This window comes from Ambystoma mexicanum, chromosome 6p, assembly GCF_040938575.1.
Source record: "Ambystoma mexicanum isolate Mex_15411 chromosome 6p, UKY_AmexF1_1, whole genome shotgun sequence".
Lineage (NCBI taxonomy): Eukaryota > Metazoa > Chordata > Amphibia > Caudata > Ambystomatidae > Ambystoma > Ambystoma mexicanum.
The window spans coordinates 312,547,993-312,569,055 of record NC_090935.1 but is presented as its reverse complement, the minus strand read 5'-3'; the positions used below and the strand labels follow the sequence as shown (position 1 = coordinate 312,569,055).

The 21,063-nt window shown below is 43.1% G+C and overlaps 1 long non-coding RNA gene across 1 annotated transcript in view; it reads right to left on the bottom strand.

The window, feature by feature from the left end:
- The window catches only part of LOC138511405 (uncharacterized), a 74,044-nt gene extending 63,760 nt beyond the window's left edge, over window positions 1–10,284 (bottom strand). The window contains exon 1 of the long non-coding RNA XR_011280613.1: window positions 9,952–10,284. This is a non-coding gene — a long non-coding RNA (uncharacterized lncRNA). The remainder of the gene's footprint in view (window positions 1–9,951) is intronic.
- Between the last annotated feature and the right edge of the window lie 10,779 nt (window positions 10,285–21,063).

The following is a 21,063-nucleotide window of genomic DNA, read 5'->3' as shown; positions in this document are numbered from 1 at the left end:
ACGAGTAAAGAACCTTGCCTAAATACCAACGAACAGATGACGGTTGTGAAAAACCATCATTACCTGACAGAACCAAACGTCAGAGCGGACTAAAGTACATTCGATACAGCTACTTCAGGCAAATACAGGTAATATTACCATAACAAATATGTAACTAGATATTCAATTCGAAAAGTATATGACTATTAATGTGTGACAAAAATAGTGAAAACATCTTTTATCCTTGTTTTAGATTGAAAATGACAGAAAAAGTGGAATATGTAACTTCACAAAAGGGAGGAAAACAACTGGTTTACAACGGATACATTTACAATAAGGAATCAGAAAAAAATGAACGCACATATTGGAAGTGCACTGAATATGGGAGAACAAAATGTACCGCACGGGTGATAAGTGAGGCTTCGAATATAAAAATAAAAGGAGAGCACAACCATCTTCCAGATAAAACAAATATAATAATAAAAAAAAACTCTTCATGAGCTAAAAAGAAAGGCAGTCGAAAACCCAGGTCAAGCCAGTGGCTCTGTAATTGCAACAGTATGTGACAAATGACCATCTCAGCACAAATGCCTGGTGAAAAACACATGCAACGAACAGTGAACCGAAAAAAGCAACAGAAAGAAAATCTCCCACCAGCACCCATGATAGACAGTGATACAACCATCCCAGATGTGTTTAAAGTAACGGAAAAAGGAGAACATTTTCACCATGCTCCCATAGAAATGAAAGACGAAAAAATATTAATATTTTCAACGGCGACCAATTTCCAGCAACTTAGTCAAAGCGAAATGTGGCAAAGTGACGCAACATTCAAGGCATGCCCCCAGCCATTTCAACAATTTTTTACAGTACATGGATCAATAAATAACCGAATCATACCGCTAGTATATGTATTGATGCCCAAGAAAAGTGAAGAGACTTACAAAATTGTGTTTCACAAAATTAAGGAGACTGTACCAGATTCAAAACCGACAAATATAATCATGGATTTCGAAATAGCACAAATTAAAGCATTTTCGGCAATATACAGACACAAGCATACAAGGGTGTTTTTTTCATTTTACGCAAGCCATTTGGAGAAAACTGGGACTGAGCATAAAATACACGGAGGACAGTACATATCAGCATAACATAAAAAAACTTTTCGGATTGGCATTTGTTAAGGAGGATCACGTTATAAATTTTTACAAACATTTAATAGACAATGAATATTTCAAAAATCATGAAGAGGAAAATTCGGACTTGTTAGATTACATGGAAAACACTTGGTTAGGACAATTAACAAGGAGTGGCACAAGACGAAGACCTAAATATAGTGTAAAATTATGGAATTGCTACCAAGCCATACTAGAGGGGAGACCGAGGACTAATAATACATTGGAGGGATGGCATAGCCGAATTAATAAAAATGTCAACACAAAAAACCCAAATTTATGGCATTTTTTAAAATAATTACAAAATGAACAATCCCATCAAGAATTTCGTCTATCACAAACCATTTCACTTGCAAACGCCGAATTAAAAAGGAAAAAATACAGAGACTACGACCAAAAACTTGAGCAAATAGTACAAAAATGTAATCAAGAAGACAAAGAAACTACCTGGATTCTATCGCATACAATTTACTCACGTTTTTGTAGATTCCACGATCTGGCATGGCAAATCCAACAGTAGCCAAAAACACCGACCCAACAAATCCAAAGATCCCAAAGTCCAGAACGCAATCCATAGGAAAAAAAAATAATATCCAAGAAATAATAATATCCAAATCCATGGTCAAAAACAGTTAAATCCAGCGAACAAAAAAAGTGAAAATCCAAAAAAGCCCAAGAAAACATCCACCATCCAACAGGAACAGTCCATAAGTCGAAAAAATTCCATTGACTCCATGAAATCTAAAAAAAAACATCCAAATCCCAAAACAACCTGGAACGGAGACAAAGAGACCCGAACACGACGGAAACACTTCCAAAATGGACTTTAAAAATGGCGCCCACGCACACGTAGACTTACGCTACCTTACGTACAAAACAATAACAAATATCTACAAAATGCACATTCACATATGTAATACGATAGCACCATCTATCGGAGAAAACGTAAACTGTTTGTTCACAGTTGAAAACACATTTCTAACTATTTATTAAATATGTATTATTTATTATTTATTATTTATTATTATTATTATTATATTTAAAATATATAGTTATCATAGAATCTATTTTAATAACATACAAATTTGTAATGTTAATATTATTATTATTAAACCTATGTTACTATTTTACTGCCTAATGAAATATTAAATATGCTTAATAAAATATGAATGAATACTTACCCTTGTATGTAAAATTATTCGGAAAAAAATCGACAAAATTTAGAATTTTTGTATTTTAGACATTTATATTTTTGAATTAATATTTTCAACATTATGACTTTCGAAATTATTACATTCGAAAATATGACTGCACACCGTCTAGACCATGTAGCAGCCGTCCCCATCCTAGACGATAAGGTTTGGCCTGGGGTATATTTAACAAATGTTCTCACTCTGAAGGCTCACCTCAAAAAGGCTTTATAAGTGAGAGCTCTGTAAGGTTTACCCATTGGGCTACTGGAACCCAATGAAACTCCTGGTGTGGCTATATAAGGATTTAAGGAGAAGGCTTGGGGCCGTGTTCTGCACTCTCTATAACATATTAATATACTGTGCTTGAAGGCCTAGTTAGATTAAATAATCTTGTGATAAAGAGGCATTTACTGTGGTTACTTGCTTAGAGAAAGGGAAAAACAGAGGATCCTCCTCAACAATATTTGGTGATTGAAACCTAGTGACTCTATTTGAGAAGCAGGCAATAATTGACTGTCGGTAATAATAACTATGCTCCTGACTGGCATAAGGGACCATGGGAGACCCCACATCTTCAGGCCATGTGTCAAGGTTCCAAACCATCTTCTGTGAGCTGCACAGCATGCCTACAGTCTTAGTTGCATTGAATTACAACCAATTTATTTTCATCCAATGTTGGACCTCTGGATGGACATGATGCCCTTTGAAATGGAAATAAGCAATTATTTCACTCAGCATAAGAGAATGAGCCACATCCTGATGGAGTGCCTTGGAAGTGTTTAAATAGTTAAATACCTTAAAGAACTCTTGAGAAAAGTTGGATGCAGAAAATATCCTTTAAAAATAATATAATGTTACCTAACTACTGTTTGCAGTTTGCCTAGACAGGGTTTTGATTTAGTGATCTGTGTGATGATTTGTGAGAATGTGTCCCTTCTTTTTCTTTCCAAGGGACAGCCCCTCCCCCTGAGAGGCTACGGAGGTGAGCCCGCTCTGTAAAACCCTCCCTAGGGGTGGAGGCAAGTGAGACCTCACCGGAAGAGACTCCCCCTTTGAGAACCAGGACTCCCGTTGACATGAAGAACTCCCTAGAGAGCCTGCCAAAATACCTTCTTTAAGACTTCCTAATCAAAATACTTGTGTAGTAAAGGCCAATGTGTGTTATTGCCAACCTACAATGGAAACCCTCCTTGATAACTCCCATCCCACTGAGATGAAGCAAAGGACGTTTAGAGGAGAAGAGAATCCACCAGAGATAGAGAAACATTTACAGATTATTTTGCAGGGGAAGCCCCATGACTACCTCAATCCAAAATGGGAAGGAGCTTTTGGAAATGAAAACACAGCCTGCAAACTTCAAACAGAGTCAGATGCTGGCTACAGAGAACAGCAGCTTGAGACAAGACACGCAGCGTCCTACAGCTGTGAACAACCAGGAAGTATCACGTGTGCTACCACCGGTAGCAAGGACGCTGAATAAAACAGAAGCGGGATGCACTCCGTCCCAAAACCAAAGAGGAGGAATACGCTGAGATTGGTGGTGCCTCCATGGGAGGTCCGTGGTGGACCAGAAGTCCAGATAACAATGCTGATATTATTTGAGACACACCAGTACTATATATATGCAGCGTCATCCAAGACAAATAAAAGAAAAAGAAACTGATGAGAGAAAACGAAACACCCGACTAGAAGAAAGGAAGCTAATCCTCACCAAACGAGAAACCAAGGGACGTTAACCCTTCAAGCTGAAGGTAAAAGGCATAATAGAAGATCTGTGGAAGTCAATGATTGTTGGAAAGCTCATACTCGTCACAATCAAGAGAAAGAGAACCTAATAGGAGTGACTGAGAATCATTATTGGAATGCTCATACTCATCACAGTCAAAAGAGAGAGAATGTAACAAAAGTAAATGAAATTCGTTATTGGAGTCCTCATATTCATCTTAGTACAAAGAGGAGTATTGAAATGTCAATATCAAGAAAAGAGAAAGAGATATATTTTGGAAAAGTCCCAAAATATGATAAATCCAAAAAAGGCATTAGAGAAATAAAAGAACAGGCTTGCACCGTAAAACCTGAGAACAAGTTGGACTTTGTAAAAGTAGAACCAGGGAAGTCGAAAAGGAGAAGCAAGGAGTATGAACTGATCGAGAATTGTGAGCTAAGCATATTAGGGAAGAAAAGAAGGATAATTCCTTTTAATAAAATACAAGAGAAGAATCAAGAGTCCAAACCCCCAATAGAGGAAATGTACAAATTGATAAAAGTGGTCACTAAAAAATATCTAAAGATCTTGTATTGAAAAGGGGCTGAGAGACAAGTCATCAAACCCCAGGAGAAGGGGGGCATTCCCCTGACTTTGAGTTGTTAAAATAGTGGTACGGTCAGATAGGTTAGAGTTAGATGGTATACACTTTCATTTATAGACATTCACTGATGACGGACAAACACTTTGGGTAGTTTTGTTAGGTAGGGACGCCTTGTAGAGGAGGGAATGATAGGCTTTATTCCTATTCTTTAATAAATACCTTTGCATAATGACTAATCAGCGCCTGTGTCCTTCTTCTGAACTACCCCAGCTGCCACTTCCTTTCAAGTCTTCTAATAAGTTGTTTTTCAATTCCTAGGTCTGCTCTGCACAATGGGCTAGATTTACTCCAGTTTCCTGGTATATTTCATGTTTCAAAATCTTTTTAATAAATGTATTAATTAATGACAAAACTATAAAGTAATATCAGGAACAGATTATAAAATTATTTGTCACTTATTATACATCAGGTATAAAGACCAGTAGTAAAGAGTAAACATATAATAAACAATAACCCTCCCATACCTTCCAACTTTCTTCTCTAGCAACATGTTTGTTTTGGGTCCTACGAATTCTAGAAAAGTGCCCCAAATAGCGAAGAATTTCAGGAGAAAGCGCATGTGAGTTTCACACACCGATTACACACATTCATCGATTTTGCAGAGACGCCAGCGCAACAGGAGTTGACAAATCCATCATTCCTCGACCACTGCTGTTCCCTTGTTCAACCCCACGTTCCTTGACTCCTTCTCTTTTGGAAGCCTCTGAACATTTTGCTACCCCACCTGCATCACCTTTGCCCACAACAATATCCATACGGCTAATGGGGGACACCTTCGGAGCCTTTACCACTTAGGCTTACTAGACTTCCTCCTCCCCTTTACTCCCAGCTCTTCCTCCCACTTACCTGACCCAGCTCCTCTTGTCCACTCAGTTGCACTGGCCCAAAACCCTATGCAGATGAAGCATTGTAGAAAAGATGTTTCGTGCTTGATTACATGCAAACTGTTCTTTTGTCAAAGTGCACCAGGGGCCGAAGCAAGCATGCAGTCTGGAACTTGTCCATAGTGCCAATGGGCAGCAGTTAACAGTCTCGCTTTCAAGAAGGCACTGGAAATAAGAATGCCCTTCGTTCGTGGCCATGGGTAGGCCCCATCGGATGCAGCTCCCAGCAAGCAAAGCTCAGGTGTTTCAAAAAAAAGTATATGGAGAGATCTTGTTACCTGCTTCAACCAATACCTCCCAGAATCTAGTGAACTTATGCAAGTTCACGCAGATATGTGCCTGGACCGCAACATCCTATCCACCAGAAGCCTGACGTGTCTTTAGAGAAATCTGTTGTGCTGTCTAGGGTGAGATACCAGTGGTACATTATCTTATAAACCTATAAGCCTGCTTAGTACACTGAACATTGGGTGAGGTCTTTGTTGCTTGAATCAAGAATGTATTCCATGTTTCCAGCCAAAATTCACTGCCTTTGTCTATATTTTGCTTGTGTATGAGTAGGGCTGGTCGAATTATGAGACAGAATCAGTAATCTATAGGTGTTAGAGATCTGGCCTTTCGTCTTCTGTGAGAAGAGCACCATTTTTTCAAAGGGAGTCAGATGCCTCAGACTCCTTCCTTCATTGTATAGCTTAGAGCCCAACGACGGAGTTGGAAGTATCTCGTGAATTCCCGTTACCCTACCCCAAAAGTGGTTTAACAGTCCTCAAAAAAATAAGAGAATCAGAGAAATAAGTGCAAATCAAACTCGTAAAACTCCTTTCAGTTTATAGTGATAGCATTGAATGCAAAAGATTCGAATGCAAAAGCCTCCAAAAAAATGCATCAAAAAATACTTTTTTTTCTTCATTTTTTCAAATGGGGGTTACCCCCAACCGCCGTTTCTTTACCCCTTAAAACCCATTTTAATAAAAAAAACTTCCAAAATTAAAAAAAAAATCCATTTTTTCGAGGCTTTTGCATTCAATGCTTTTGCATTCGATGCATTGTATTCGATGGACTCACCGGATGCCCTCCTTTCTCCAAGCCTCAAAATTGTTTTGTGTGAATGCTGGGGTAAATTGGGATTATGATGTATGGGATAGTCAGGCCCAGAAAGGAGGTTAGAAAAGCCTTCCTAAATAATGTATCAATTTTTGTACTGGTGGTAGCGGTTGATGTAAGCTTGTATATGGCTGATGATTTGTCTGCCTTATGGAGCAACAACACATAGGGTAGTGGTTTCCCTACAACTGAGTCCTCCAGATCTTGGTAGAGGTCAGATTAACTCAATCGCACATGTCTTCCTTCTTCTCTGGGAGGGAAAGTGTGTTTGTACTTTTGAATGGGGCCCCTCCATTCAAAGACTAGGAGATCACTCTGTTGGCACAAAACAATACCTCTGGAGACAAGCACTAGAATGGTTTGGAACAGATATAGCAGGAGTGGCAGGACATCCATCTTGATCAAGCTATTCATTCCACCAAGAGGTAATACCTGCCATAAATGGAGCATCATTGGGGAAACATTGGCTGCGTAAAGGTCTGAAGGGTGAATGTGATGATTCTGCCCAGTCGAAAGCGGTGACTTTATGCAACACCTCAGCCCACAGAACCAATAAGTTGATAGTCAAGAATTTGCTCTTGTCCAAGTTGACCTTGAAGCCCATCACCATCCCAAACTCTTGATGCAGACTTAGCAGTGCTGGCACAAAGATCAAGGGTGTAGACAAAGTCATGAAAATGTCATCAGTGAAGAGCATCACTTTATGCTCTGGCCACCTCTATGCAATAGATGGAATAGGTTCAGAGGACTGGTGAACCTACGTGTGTGGTGGAAGATTTCTCCCTGGACGTGGCAGGTCCAGCATTGCGGTAGAAGATATATGTCGGATGGGTTCTATCTGACAGTCATGTCAGTCTTTGAAGGGTTGATGTCTGCTCTCATAGGCACCCTATCCTCCTCCTGAATCTCATTCATAAGTTGTCAAAGGGACCACAGACACAGTCACTTAATGAGACAGAGCGGCTGCATATATCTTTCCGCCTTATTACCTATATGTTGTCTTGCATGCATTTTCACATTGGTGCATCTTTGAATGTTGACAGCCATATGCATGGAGTTTGTCTCTTCAGTGTCCTGGACAAAGGTGCTGGCCATTGAGTGAGAGTAGAATGCTAGATACAGGTTGGATTTGTTATGCTTCGAAATGTGGAAACTATTATCCAGAGTGTGTTTGTATGTCCTCTGTCCCGCTGGTGAGGTGGGTGGCACAAATACTCATATCCTGATCAGGGCTTTTGACATTGGGAAAGGCGGACTAGAGTTGCTATATATTTACTCATCTCAAGTGGAAAGCTCAACACTGGTGTAACACATCTTACTGGTTTGATCTCTTTTTATCTAATACAATGCTGGATCACATGTAGAAGGTGGCTAGTTTGGTTAAAAATAGATGTCTATAAACACAGGAATATTTACTCTTGACTTCTGTAGAATGAGTGAAATATGGAGGGGACCAGAGAGTACAAACTTTCTTATCATCTGTAATTATAAGAAATACTAGTAAACTACTCTCTAGAGTTCACATTGTGACCGATATTGTACAGACCTTTCTGGATACCACCTTATATTTGTAAAAGATTCCAATCCTCTACAGAAATAAAAAGATGATTTTATTTTCATTTTAATTTTATTAGAATTTTCGATCAGTGCTGTCCCTAGCTAAAGGGCCTCGGGGGAGAAACTGATTTTTTTCAAGAAATAAATATTCAGCATTTTAAGTCTGTTCAGAGCCTTTTCAATTGAGCTATCAGCAGACCATACTTCCAGGGCTCCATGTAAGATTTTGAAGTGGGAATATTTTGCTCCCTATTTCTTAAAGTTGGGAATAGAATTATATTTTTAGGGAGTAAAATACAGATTTTCGTCCCTAATGGGAGGCTTTCATTTTACGTATGTACAAATATGTTAGACCTCTAAAACAAATCTTTTTATAATCCATACTTCTTAGCCACAGAGTAATTCATGCACATTAAAAGATGCATTGCTCCCTTAAAGTTGCTCATCATTCCTGTGCTCATCATTCCTTGCTCATCAATGCTCTGTAGGTACCACCGATACAAACATATCCATGGATCTGTGTGGGTAAAAGTAGGCTCCTCTATGTCAATTTTTTCCTCTTTATCTTAGTAGTAGTTTTACTCCCCTTGTCTTTTTGTTGGGAGAATGTTCCTATTTGTGGAAAGTTAAAAATGACTGGTAGCTGCTATGCGTGTACCGAATAGTAAATTTACCATTCCGATGAATTCTGAATAGTTGGCATAAGTATTGGGCCGAAGTCAAATAGTGAGAGGAATAGTAGTTTACTACTGGAATTGTGTCAATACATGTATAGAAATTTTCCTTTTGAAATATAACATAGGAAAATTGCATTAATTGGTCCTGCAAAATGAAGGAACTCAATATAGCTGTACTATATATATAAAAGAAAATCACTGAGAGTGCCAGCCATCAATGAGCTATGCAGCAGTAATTTGGGGAAGTACAAGGCTGCTAATTTGGTACGGTATGCAACTACTGTGCGAATATGTGCAGTGTTTGCTAAACTGGGCATGCAATACGCAGTGAGGCAGGCACAAACTAACAGCACAGTGTCACAGTTTGCTAAAAAAAAAAAAAACAAGACAATATACATTCTGCATATCAATTGCTACCAACATGAAACAGTATTTCTCCAAATACTGATTTTCAACATTTACTGAGTGCTGTGCCTATCAGCAAGCATCACAGACTGACCTGGAAACAAAAACTGGTCAAAATGTAAAACAAAGATCCTCTCAGCAAGCACAGAAAGATATGTCTACCATCAAGGCCCATGTCGGGGAGAAACATACAGCATTACATGAAAAGCACCCGACAAAGCAGGACGCACACAATCTATACACATTCTTCAGAAAGCCTGCAGCAACTGCAGTGAAATTCAAGTGATGTGTAAATGTCCCTGCAGTGGCGTCAATCAGAATGGGAGTTGTTTGACGGCAACATGCTCGCGACCATCATTCAGAAATCAAGTGCAAATTATTTTAGAAAACACACACTTAGCCCCATACAGATTCATGAAAAACGAATGGAATGAATGGCACGACTATCATAAAAGAACTCGTCCACTTTTCTTTATCATCACTACCATCAATAGAGCCCACAGTGTACACATTATACAGGAATAGAACACAAGCTGACACCGAGCTGCCCCCATGGTGGAAAGAGTCTAGTGTCAGAACTTTACCCTCTCAGGCACCAATTTCCTCACCTCTTCCTACTCTCCATTCTAGCAGGTCCTTCTTGTGGTGGATTCCATGAACGTCCACGTGCGCTTCTCCACCTGCATTAATAGCCAGACCACCATCTGTGAACACGGAACAGAGGGATCCTGAGACGGCCCCAATAAGCAGCAGGAGGCTAAGGAAGGGGGCTTTGAGAGGCACCATGACCACCGATCTACCTCCCTATCGGTCCCGTGAAGGCAACATGCTGCCTCTAACTCTCCCAGCTCATTCACTGTCCAGAGCCCTCACCGACCGAAGCACAGCCTAAACAGGCATGCACCAGAGCCGGCCAATAGGACCATGCCCCGGACGCCAGCTTATGAAACATTGACGCATTTCTCGTGATGTTGCAGAGTCATGGATCCATTTAGGCCATTGAAGATTCGACATTGGTAGAACGGGCGTGGCTGCTAACCAAGCTTGGTTGAGGCACTGCGTATACTGGTGGAACAGGTTGGATCGGGGTGACGGTTATATGCGGAAGTGTGCTATGCACACACAGATGGAAAAAGGGGATTCAGTGTGCGATATTCTCTCTACTAGGCAGCGCACATGCACTACACCTTTCGAGTCTTGACTTGCCGAACATGGCAAGACAATCTTGCATACAAATTAGCAAGTCGGGTCGGCAGCCTTGTTGGAAGTAGTAAGCAGCGTGGGGTGGAAACCAGTGGTGTACCAAAAGATGACTTTGAATAAGTATTCCAGTAAGTATTCGGCTGAAGACAAAAATCTGGTTTTCAGCTGTAATTCATCTAAATACTTACTCGAAGCCGAAGTTTGGTACACCCCTAGTGGCCGCGTATCTGTAGCAAGGACCTGACCAAGGACTGATCCCAATGGATGTACAAGATGACGAGACCATAACTCACAGAACTGTACTACTGTTAAAAGATAGAAACCCAAACGCTGGTTTCCCACAACCTTCACAGCGCTTTGCTGCCCTCCAAGCTTTAAACAATAATATGAATATAAAAACATATATATATATCTGCGGGGCTGCCTACTTATATTTTGATTTATTTTGCTTAAAGAATGTGTGTTGTCACACACAGATTGATCAACCATGGACTTGATTGGTCCCACAACCCAATTTCTTTTTTTAATTAAGGGTAAGTAAATGTGAATAATTATCCTGAAAGGAGTGTGAGGGTATAGGGATGTCCAAAACATGCTCACAAGCTACAGAGCCAGCCTACTGATAGGACTGTGGCCCTAAATCCGAAATATCTTGACCAAGGTGAACTTTCGCCTGAAATTATTATACACAGTTACTCACAGTTCTCAAGGTTGCATGGATCAATGCACCCATCCTGGTAGTTGTTAGCACATGTTGGACCTTCTGGACTGTGTTTGCTGTGTTTTGAGATGAAAGTTAATTTCTTCACCATCTGTCACAGGTCAGTGTTCAGGCTGCCATCATTTTGAGCCAAGGGGTCGATGCTGTGCAATGAAACATCTGCTGCCTACCTGGGCCCCTCAGAAGTCTGGCTTGGAAGTCTCATGAGCCCACCAAAGGCTCCCTGTGAGGTGCATGTCTTTTGCTGTCTTTGGGGCTCTGATCCTCAGTGAGCCCTTCGGGTACTGGCCTCAAGTGCTAAACAGTTCTGTCTTTTGCGTTTCTCTCTCAGTTTTCTTAATGAGCTTTCTTGAGTTCAGTCTCTAAGTGCCAAGGACGAGTATGCTCGTCCTTTTTGCATAGACTTGGGCTCCCTGATGGGTTGTGCCTTCCTTACCCCAACCACTAGCATCTGGTTCCCGGCAAGCCTGGCAATGTGTCTATAGAATGGCTCCTGATTAGCGTGTAACTATTTTCACTTCTAATTCTAGGCTCTAATTTGTGCTCAGGTACACACGCTCTTAACTCTGCCATTGCATAGGTCACTCCCTAGCTCTGGCTCTACTGCTCTAGATGTATGCTTCTCAGAACTCTTCTTAGTTATTGGCCCTCTCAGCCACTGGTGGAACGTTCACTGGACCTTTTGGTCGACCTCCACCACTATTCTTGGTCTTCAACTGTCCTCTGATGTCTTCCACCTTCTCCTGCTCCCTTCTACCTTCCCCTGAAGCTCTGCTGCCCCTCATCCAATGACTTCCTTTCCCTTCTGTTTCCTTTACCCTCAACTCTCTTGGACTTTCCCTCCTCCAACAGCTTCCCTTTCCTTCTCTTTTCTCCTTCCATTGTTCTCTTTCTTGCTCTCTCCACATGACTCCACACAGCTGCTTTTCACCAAACTGCAACACTTAACATAAGCCCCTTTTACACTTCTATCCTGCCAGTAATTGGGGACCTAAGAGCTGCAGTGAGATGTCTGGGATCTGTGTTGGATGCGTGTCCTTCTCTCTCTCTCCATATGTAAGCACTAGTATGTGAATTACTGATTGTCCACCAGTGGCTCGGTGGCATTTGGATTGAAAAGGGGGGTCTTCCATCTTGGAATAATTTGAAGCTCTGTTTGCACCACTTCTTTCCCACAGACAGCTGCCAGTGTTTGTTCACTGCTCCTTCTGATTCTCCACCTGCTGTGAAAAAACATTGAGCTTACAGTAATTATGCTAGTCAGTATGCATGCCCACATCACTTCTCTCTCTTCAAGGCCATGAGCCGCCATTGTGATCTCTGCCCATAGATAATTTGAACCACTGAAGTCTGCCTTAATAACAAGGTTGGGAAGAGGCCATAGCTGGAAACCTTCTCTGGATCCTGGGTCCTTCTCACTCCATTTCTTGGTTTCAGCAATTGGTCTATTTCACAGTTTTCACACTTAGGCGTGAATGAATTTCGATCCCGCAAAGTTTCATTTTCCATATTTGAAACTCTTCAGGGTGTTGACGAGGAGAGGTAATTACTGACGGGCCCATTGGTTAGCACTCACCCTCGAAAATCTGTAATACAAGATAGCTGCACCTTGTGAGGACAGGGTGCAGGACTTACATACTCCAGCACAAATCAATACTAGGGACTCAGTAAATTGGCAAAGAGAAGTCCGTTTAATGAGCTTATGGAAATCAGCAGCATCGCGAACACCTGTCTCGCTCCGACTTCCTCGAACTTCAGTACAACAGCCTCTTTTATGGGCAAACTTCGTCATCAATGACGTACACTTCTATAAAAAAATCATCATGCAATATAATTGGTTGGGAAAGGTAACTTAAGTATAGGTGTTATATCTGTATATGAAATAAGGCATACGGATTGGATAACTCTTATCGGGTGGGCGTCTATGCCCATCCCTCTACACCACACGTGATTGACGTCACTACAAGTACGACATCTCATTGGTTACAATGCCGCCCTTTGTTGGTTCAGCTGTTCCTCGTACGTCACATACCACGGCGAGTACCTTGCTGGCAACTCGCACTGGGGGGCAGAGGTGCAGATCATTTCTGGGATCTCCTCTACACTCCCCCCTCTGGTCGGTTCATCAACCACTCCAACTTCCTCATTTATATTCAGTTTCTTCCTCAGCTTCTTGCTCATCGTCTCCTGGGTTTACACAAGAAGGCCTTGCACTTGCGCGATCTGAATGACACCTGGCCTAGTAAGATCGTTGTCTGTCTCCCCTTGTTCCCCCCCGCCTCGTCGCGCCTTGAAACACTTGTGTATAGGCGCGTTACAAATGCCTTATCATATATCATATCATAAGGCCTGAAAGTATGCAATTTTGGTGTCCATATCTTTATCACCCCTTTCAAGCTTCCTGCTGTTTTCACATGCTCATCTTTATTCCAGGTCATCAACTGGCATTGTCCATTTGGACTGCAGTAAATCCATTTGCCTTCATACCTTCTTCGTTTCTTGGGATAAGTGAATTTTGTTCCCTCTGTTGCAAATTCACTGGCCTTCACAAAGTCCTTTATTTCCTCATCTGTCAGGTCTCTGGGCTTCCAGCCTGGTTCGACGTCGACCATAATTTTCATCCCAATGGCCTTCTTTGCAGTTTTATGGCACTGTGTGATGATTATCTTGATAACACAGAATCCTAGCAGCACCATTGCTAGCAAAGCTCCCAGGAACTTGAATATATCTGCCATCCATTGCGGAACCCATGAGAATAGGTTCCCAAATCAGCTGTCATCATCTACTTCATCTGTTTCCTCAGTCATCCGGTTATTCAGGGACGTTAACATGCTTATGGCCTCTGTGAGGGTTCCATTTTCTTCGTCGTGTGATGGTATAAATGTGCAACATTATTCTCCGATTTTTGAACAAACACCTCCATCCATTGCTGTGATCATGTCAAGCACATATCTTTTCTGGAGGGTCATCAGTCTAACCGCTCTCAGCGCTTCTTTGATCGCATTGAATCCTTTTATTGTGGTGTTGATTGTCTGCAGTAACTCCCATCTGGTTATCTGCAACCATTTAGCATTCACTCCAATTTGGATGTGTGGCAGGAGCATTGTGGTGAATACTGATGAAGTGAGGCTAAACAGCCTGTGTTCGTATGGGATTGCATTAGATGCTTCTTCTGATTTGGCAGAAAAGTAGTTTTCTCTCTTCATTCTGGATATCTGTTCTGCGGATCTCCTCCTTCTCAGATCAGCATCTGCTTTCGGGAAGCTGTCCAGATTCAGATTGTTTTTTGGAATCACCAGTGCAGTGACCAATGTACATATGCCCCCCAATTTCTTGGCAGTCTTATGTACGCTTTGGGTCCACACGCCCGATAGCGGTCCATCAGGACTGCGGTTCCTTGTGCCGTTTTGGTGCCTCATATATTCGTCCACAGTTTTGATGTTACCCCATTTTCCTTGTACCATTATTTCTGAAGCACAGTTTCGGGTTCTCCAACGGTACTATTGTCAGGAGTCCTCCTCTGTCTTTGACCCATGTTAACAGCTTTGCCAATTTTGGCCATAGAGGTTTACATAACCTCTGTGAGTTTTCTACTGCTTCCTTGCAGGCTTCAAGGACCATCCAAGCTCGGCAGATTACTACTCCTTCTTCCCATCCGTCTGGGGAAACCACTGACCCCCAGATCTGCATTTGGCCTCTGTTCTTCCAGATCTGAGCCTTTTCTGCAGTTTTTCCTTGGACGTTCAGTATTGGGTTTATTTCCCATCTAATTCCTGATCCTTTGACTTCAGAGTTTTCATATCTAATAACGTGATTCTTGGTGTGCGCCCTGTTTCTTGTTTTGATGTCCTGGACAAAACCGTCTTCATCTGGGAAGTCTTTTTGTCGTTGGCCCATATTAGTGAGGCGTCTCTTCCCATAAACTGCCCTCTGGTGTTGCACATTGCTACGTATGACATGCAGTGTGCCGTGGGGATGTCAACTTCTACTGCAACATTTTGGACTTGCCCATGCTGTATGGTAGGAGTGCACAGACGAAACATTCTCCTTCTGATTGCCTTCGTCCAACTTCCTTCATGTGCTGGTACCATATGTTGTTTCCAAGATGGGCTCTGCTGTCCAGGTAGTCGTTTAGTTCAGTGTCCGTTTCATATGGGCTTCTCTTGATTCTTAACATTTTTCTGTAGTTGGCCAACACTATGGGCCTCATTACACGGATGGTGGTAAGGATTTACCGGTACCGGTAAAATACTGGTACCGGTAAATCCTTACCGCCTTACTACAAGGTCCCTTTGCTGGTTGGGGGATTTAACGCCTGCATTTTGCAGGCGTTAAAATCCAACCCACAAAGGGACCTCAGAGCTAATTACGGCACCGCAAAATTGCGGTGCCGTAATTAGCGCCTTCCCCATTCCCATAGAGCCCTATGGGGCAGAAATGGGAATGGGGAAGGGCAATGGTGGAAGGGGGATTTACCGCCCCTCCAACCTTGGAATGGGGCGGTAAATCCCCTTTCCACCAAGGCGGTGCCGGTATTTTACCGGCATGAGCCATGGCGCTAATAGCGCCATGGCTCACCGCCTACCGTGTAATGAGGCCCTATGTCTCTGAATGCGTCTGTACTGCTCTTTCGTTAGGCAGTCTCTCGGGCGTTATCCTTGGTGGGGCAGTTCTCACTTCCTGTACTGTCATAGTAGAGGAAGGGCTTGCATTTCTTTTCTTTCCCTCGTACACTCTGTTGTAGAACTCTTCCCACTACCATTGGCTCGTTATCTTCCCAAAGCACGGTGGCATTGTAGGCCTGTTGCTTATCTCTGGCGTTGGAGCAGACATGCTCGTTATTACAGGTTCTGTGGTTTTCTTGCTCAACTCCTCATGTAGTTTCTTTGCTCTACGTATGAGCAGGAACACATACTTGACTACCGCATGCGTTTTCTCAGTGATTTCTTTTGCGGCTTCCTCTGTTTCATTGAGTGATTGTGCTATCTCACTTCGGTTCGGTTTCTCACTTTGCTCCCTGCTTTCTGGAGCTGCTTATTCCACCGGGGATTTCTCCCTTTCAATTAGTTTTGTAGCCATTGACACTTGCCCTTGTTTGTGTGCACTCAGTGTATGGGTGCGTGCCGTGGACAGTTCTATGTTATCATTCACTCCGTGCTGACCATGTCTCCAGCCTTTCTCACCATTCATTACTTCAAGTGTGTACGTGTTGCTGCTAATTACATTCAACTGTAAGTCGTTTGTTTTATCATCAGTTTTTCTTGGAACAGGGATGACAAAATAAGGTCTGGGTGCTTTTGTGGGCCCCAGATGTTCATTACCTGGTGGAAGCACGGACATTGGGATGCTTCGTGCACCAATAAGAAAGGCAGTTCTGACAGTTAGAGACAAAAATACTACAACAATCACTATGCATATACATATGACGGCCCTGAAAGACATCTTACAGCATCTCCTTCCAGGGAACCGGGGGCGCCCCTCCACTGGTGGCACAACTAAATTACTGTTTTGGGCCCCCATCTCGAACAAGTCCATAGTCAATAGTTTATTTATTTTCTTATCTTGATTTTTGTTACTTAAAGGTTCAGCAAACACTAAAATGGCGGGTGCAGTTTAATGTCCCCCCTCTTGCGAGTGATGACGGAAGTCTCTAGTTATGGAGTACAGATCCTTTGCTAGACTATGAAAAAAGGTTAGACTACTGTTTTTGGCACATCACATTCTTCCTGCATTTGTGTATACAAAGCATTTCCAGGGCCCCTTCCCAATTCGTCTTGGCCTTGAGGACATACAGGAATTTGTTCGCAGTGACACCATAAAAGGATGGCTTCGCTGCACATCACGCATAGATAAACCATTGAAAAAACAAAAATAAAAATAACAGTGAGCATATGAGAAGGTAGGAAAAAATAAGAAAAAGGTTGAAAAAAGTAAACACGGCAGTGAAGTTCATTGCTCTGCTCCTTTCGCTTGGTTCTTCGAGGTCGAGTTGCTGCAAAGTCTCTCTCCCCCCCATTTACTCCACTGCGGGAGGATGATGAAAAATAGAAAAACCAGAAAAATAAAATCACGATATTGGTATCCTTGTTTCTGCTTTCCTCGATCTGTCCTCTGTTAAAAGCATGGAGCACTGTGTCTTTATTTCCATGCTCTGACCCTGGTGGTGATGATGAAAACAGTTTTATCTTGGACCTCTCCCTTCTAAAGCCCTTCTCAGCAGCGGATGTCCATGGTTGCTTCTCAGCTGCAATGCAATAGCTCTCAGGAGTCTGTTGAGTTGGGCATTCTTTGCTGGATCATTAAGAAAAGTGGGCACATCGACAGTGATGGGTCTACCCACTAGTTCTGGAAAGTTCTCGATGAGGTGAAAGAAGACTGTGAAGGCAATTCTGCTATCTTCAGGTGACAATGACATTTGCTCGGATTCTCTGTTTCTTAGGTCACCAGTCTTTTTGCAGTGTGATGAGTCCTTGCCTTCTCAATCTGTCTCTCGCCGACTAATTTCCCTGGAATTCTCTCAGAAACTCCCTCTGAAAGCTGGACAGTTCAATTTGTAGCTGTATGCTATAGAAGAGTGTTCCTATCTTTCTTGCGTTGGCAGGGTCTCTGAGGAAGGTGAGGGCGTCAACCTCGGCAGGTCTCCCTACCATTTCCAGAAAGTCATTTACCAAGCCGAAGAGGATGTTGTGGGCATGTAGGCTGTCCTCAGGGGACAGGGACATTTATTCATTTTGCAGAGTCTCAATCACAAGGTTTTTTGCTGTCGTGAACAGTTTCTTTGCTTATCTCCCCGATCTGCCCCACGGCGGAAAGTCTCACTGGAACCTCCTGAGGTATTCTTGCTGGAAGTTAGATAGCTCCACCTGGAGCATGATTCCATGGAGAAGGGTTTTCATGTGTGGGAAATTAACTGGGTCTCTGAGAAACGTTTCAACGTCAACGTCAGCAGGTCTTCTCACCATTTCTGGATAGTCTGCAAGTTGTCTAATTAGAACATTGTGGGCTAGCTGCGTGTCTGCGGGGGACAGTGGCATCTGCTTCGCCTTGCTGGGTCCCGATCACACGCCTCGCTTTTGCCTTGAGCAGTCTTTGCACTTTCCTGCTGCGTTGAGGGCTACCACAGTGTTCAGTTTACTCCATATTTGGTTCAGGAGGTAATTATTTTGGGGATCTCTGATGAATGTCAGTGTATCTGTGGTCCTCCCGATAAGTTCTGGGCACTCCTCAATGATTCGAAAGAATAAAGTGTAGGTCACTTCGTCAATGACTGCTTGAGGCGGGAGCATTGGTCTTTGAGTCACTGTGCTCAGGCAACTCGGCGAAGACCTCTGCGATGACAGTCAATATTTGCCTGATTAACTTCTTATTTTCTGGATCTTGGATGAATTCTGTGACACTTGTTTCTCTCCCTATGAGTGATGGATAAGTCAATGTCACTAATTGGAAGTAGGTGAGCACATCCCACTTAAGGCTTCTGCTGGGGTGTACCATAAGTTTGTGAACAAAGTCTTTATGCTGGGTCCTTCAGGATAACAGGTTCAGTTCTCAGGAATATCCGGTTCTGTTGCTTACCAGAGTCTTAGAGCTCTTTGTCCACTACTCTGTGGCTCTACGTGTTTAAGTTACCAGTGTCACTGCAGGTTCAAAGTATGCAACTTTTTCCTTTGTCCAGCTGCCCATTGCGTTTGTCTGAAAAGTCTTGTATCTCATTCACTGCTTAGAGAAAAGTTCAATGTATAGCCACAGTTTTCACAGCGAGCTCTTCAGTTTGTCTTTTCTGCTTGTGCGTCCTTCTTCCTCACCCTAGACCTTGTCTGCATGTGCTGTGGTCCTTCCCCGTTGTCTGTAGCTTCCATGGTGGATGCAGTAAGAGCGCCTTCTCCTATAGAGGGCTTGACGTCATTCAGGAAGATCCAGGCTCTTCTTCCTTGGAGCTTGACAGCGGACGGGGTGCAGTCCTCTACGATGAAAGGGCCATTAAATTGTGGTTCGTCCCATTTCTTCCTCGTAAAGTTCTTCACTAGAACTCTGTCCCCCGGGAAGACAAGTGGTGCGCCTAGGCTGAGAGTTGCGCCTGCATCAGCATTGTCTGTTGTGGTTTGTGCTGTGCTGTCCCCTTTCCGCTGTCGCTGCAGCTGGCCTGAAATGACAGATGTACTAGAGGTAAGACAGTCAAGGTAATTCTTAATTTCTGCTCCCTGAACCTCCCTAGCAGGCTGGGCATCACATCTAGCTCTATCTCGGGGGGTAAGAGGGGTTCTCATCCTTCTACCAGTGATAATCTCGTGCGGCGTGAGGTGATGGTTGTAGCCTGGCTGGTTCCGAAACGCATATAATGCCAGTGGTAGGCAGTGCAGCCATCCCTTCTTTAATGTGAGCTTCAGTTTGGCTATCCTCTCTTTCAACAGGCCGTTGAGGCGTTCACATTTGCCATTTCCTTCTGGGTGATACGCCGACGAGAACTTGTGCTTTATACCAAGCAACAAGCTAATATGCTCAAATACTGAGTTACAAAATGAGGCCCGTTGTCTGACCTCATAACCTCACACACCCCCCACCTGGGGAAAACCTCCCTCACCAGGGACTTTGCAGCACAGGCAGCGTCAGGGTGTGTGCAGGGCCCCGCTTCTATCCATCTAGAGAATGGACACACCACGACAATTAAATACCTGTACCCACAACAAACCTGAATCATATCGACATAGTCGATATGCAGGTGCTGGAAAGGCCCTTCAGGCCTGGGAATGATTCCTCTCATCACTTTCAATGTGTGCCCAGAGGTGAATTGCTGGCAAATTATGCAATTGACCATAAAGAATGCAACATGCTCCGCTAAATTCGGTGCGAACCAGTCTTCTGAGAGTGTTGCAGCAAGATTTTCTTTTGACATATGGAAAGGGTAGTGGAGCTGTTCTAACGCTACCTTTAGAAGGGTGACAGGCATTACTGGTTTACCAGTGCTGTCCTGCCTCCATAACCCATCAGAGGGGTTTAAAGAACACCCTCAATGCTTCCATAAATTCTTTTCATCCTGCGGTGCCTCCCCCTGGAGTTCCATTAACTGTGTTGCCCCATATTGCTATAGGCTTCTGGAGTGGCTCGGGCTATCATCATTCACTCATGGGTACGTGCCACCTCCACGTCCATGATTGTCTCACCCTTGGATGCCATGCGCTTGGCTTCCGTGTCCGCTTCATGGTTTCCACGTGACACAAAATATGTTCCCTTGGTGTGAGCGGTGCACTTGACGACTGCTATGCACACTGGGAGCTGTAGTGCTTTTATCAGCCTGTCCAACAAGGCTGCATGTTGCACTGGCGTGCCGTCCGCTCAGAGGTAGCCCCTCCTTTTGCATCGTGCCAGGCCTGCGTGCACGGTGGACATCACATAGGCGGAGTCACTGTACACTGTTACTTCCTGATCTGCGTGATTCTCGATGGTGAGTATCAATGCCACTAGTTCTGCAGCCTGTGCCGAATAGTGGGATGGTATTCGTGCACTGACAAGTACTTGGAACTCTCCATTTGCCATGTGTTTGATCACGGCCACGCCTGTGTACCTTTGCCCGTCTTCTTGGTAAATTCTCGATGACCCATCAATGAAGATGACTTCTCCGCTTGGCAGAGCATTCTCACTTATTCTGGGGATTTCATCATAAAACTCTTCACAGTCATGCACAGGTTCTCCCTCTGTGACTGGCTCAGCAATAAACATAGCAGGGTTCACAGTTTTGCATCGCACTATTTTGATCGATGGATTTGAGATAATCACCTCATATGCGGATGCTCTCTGTGAT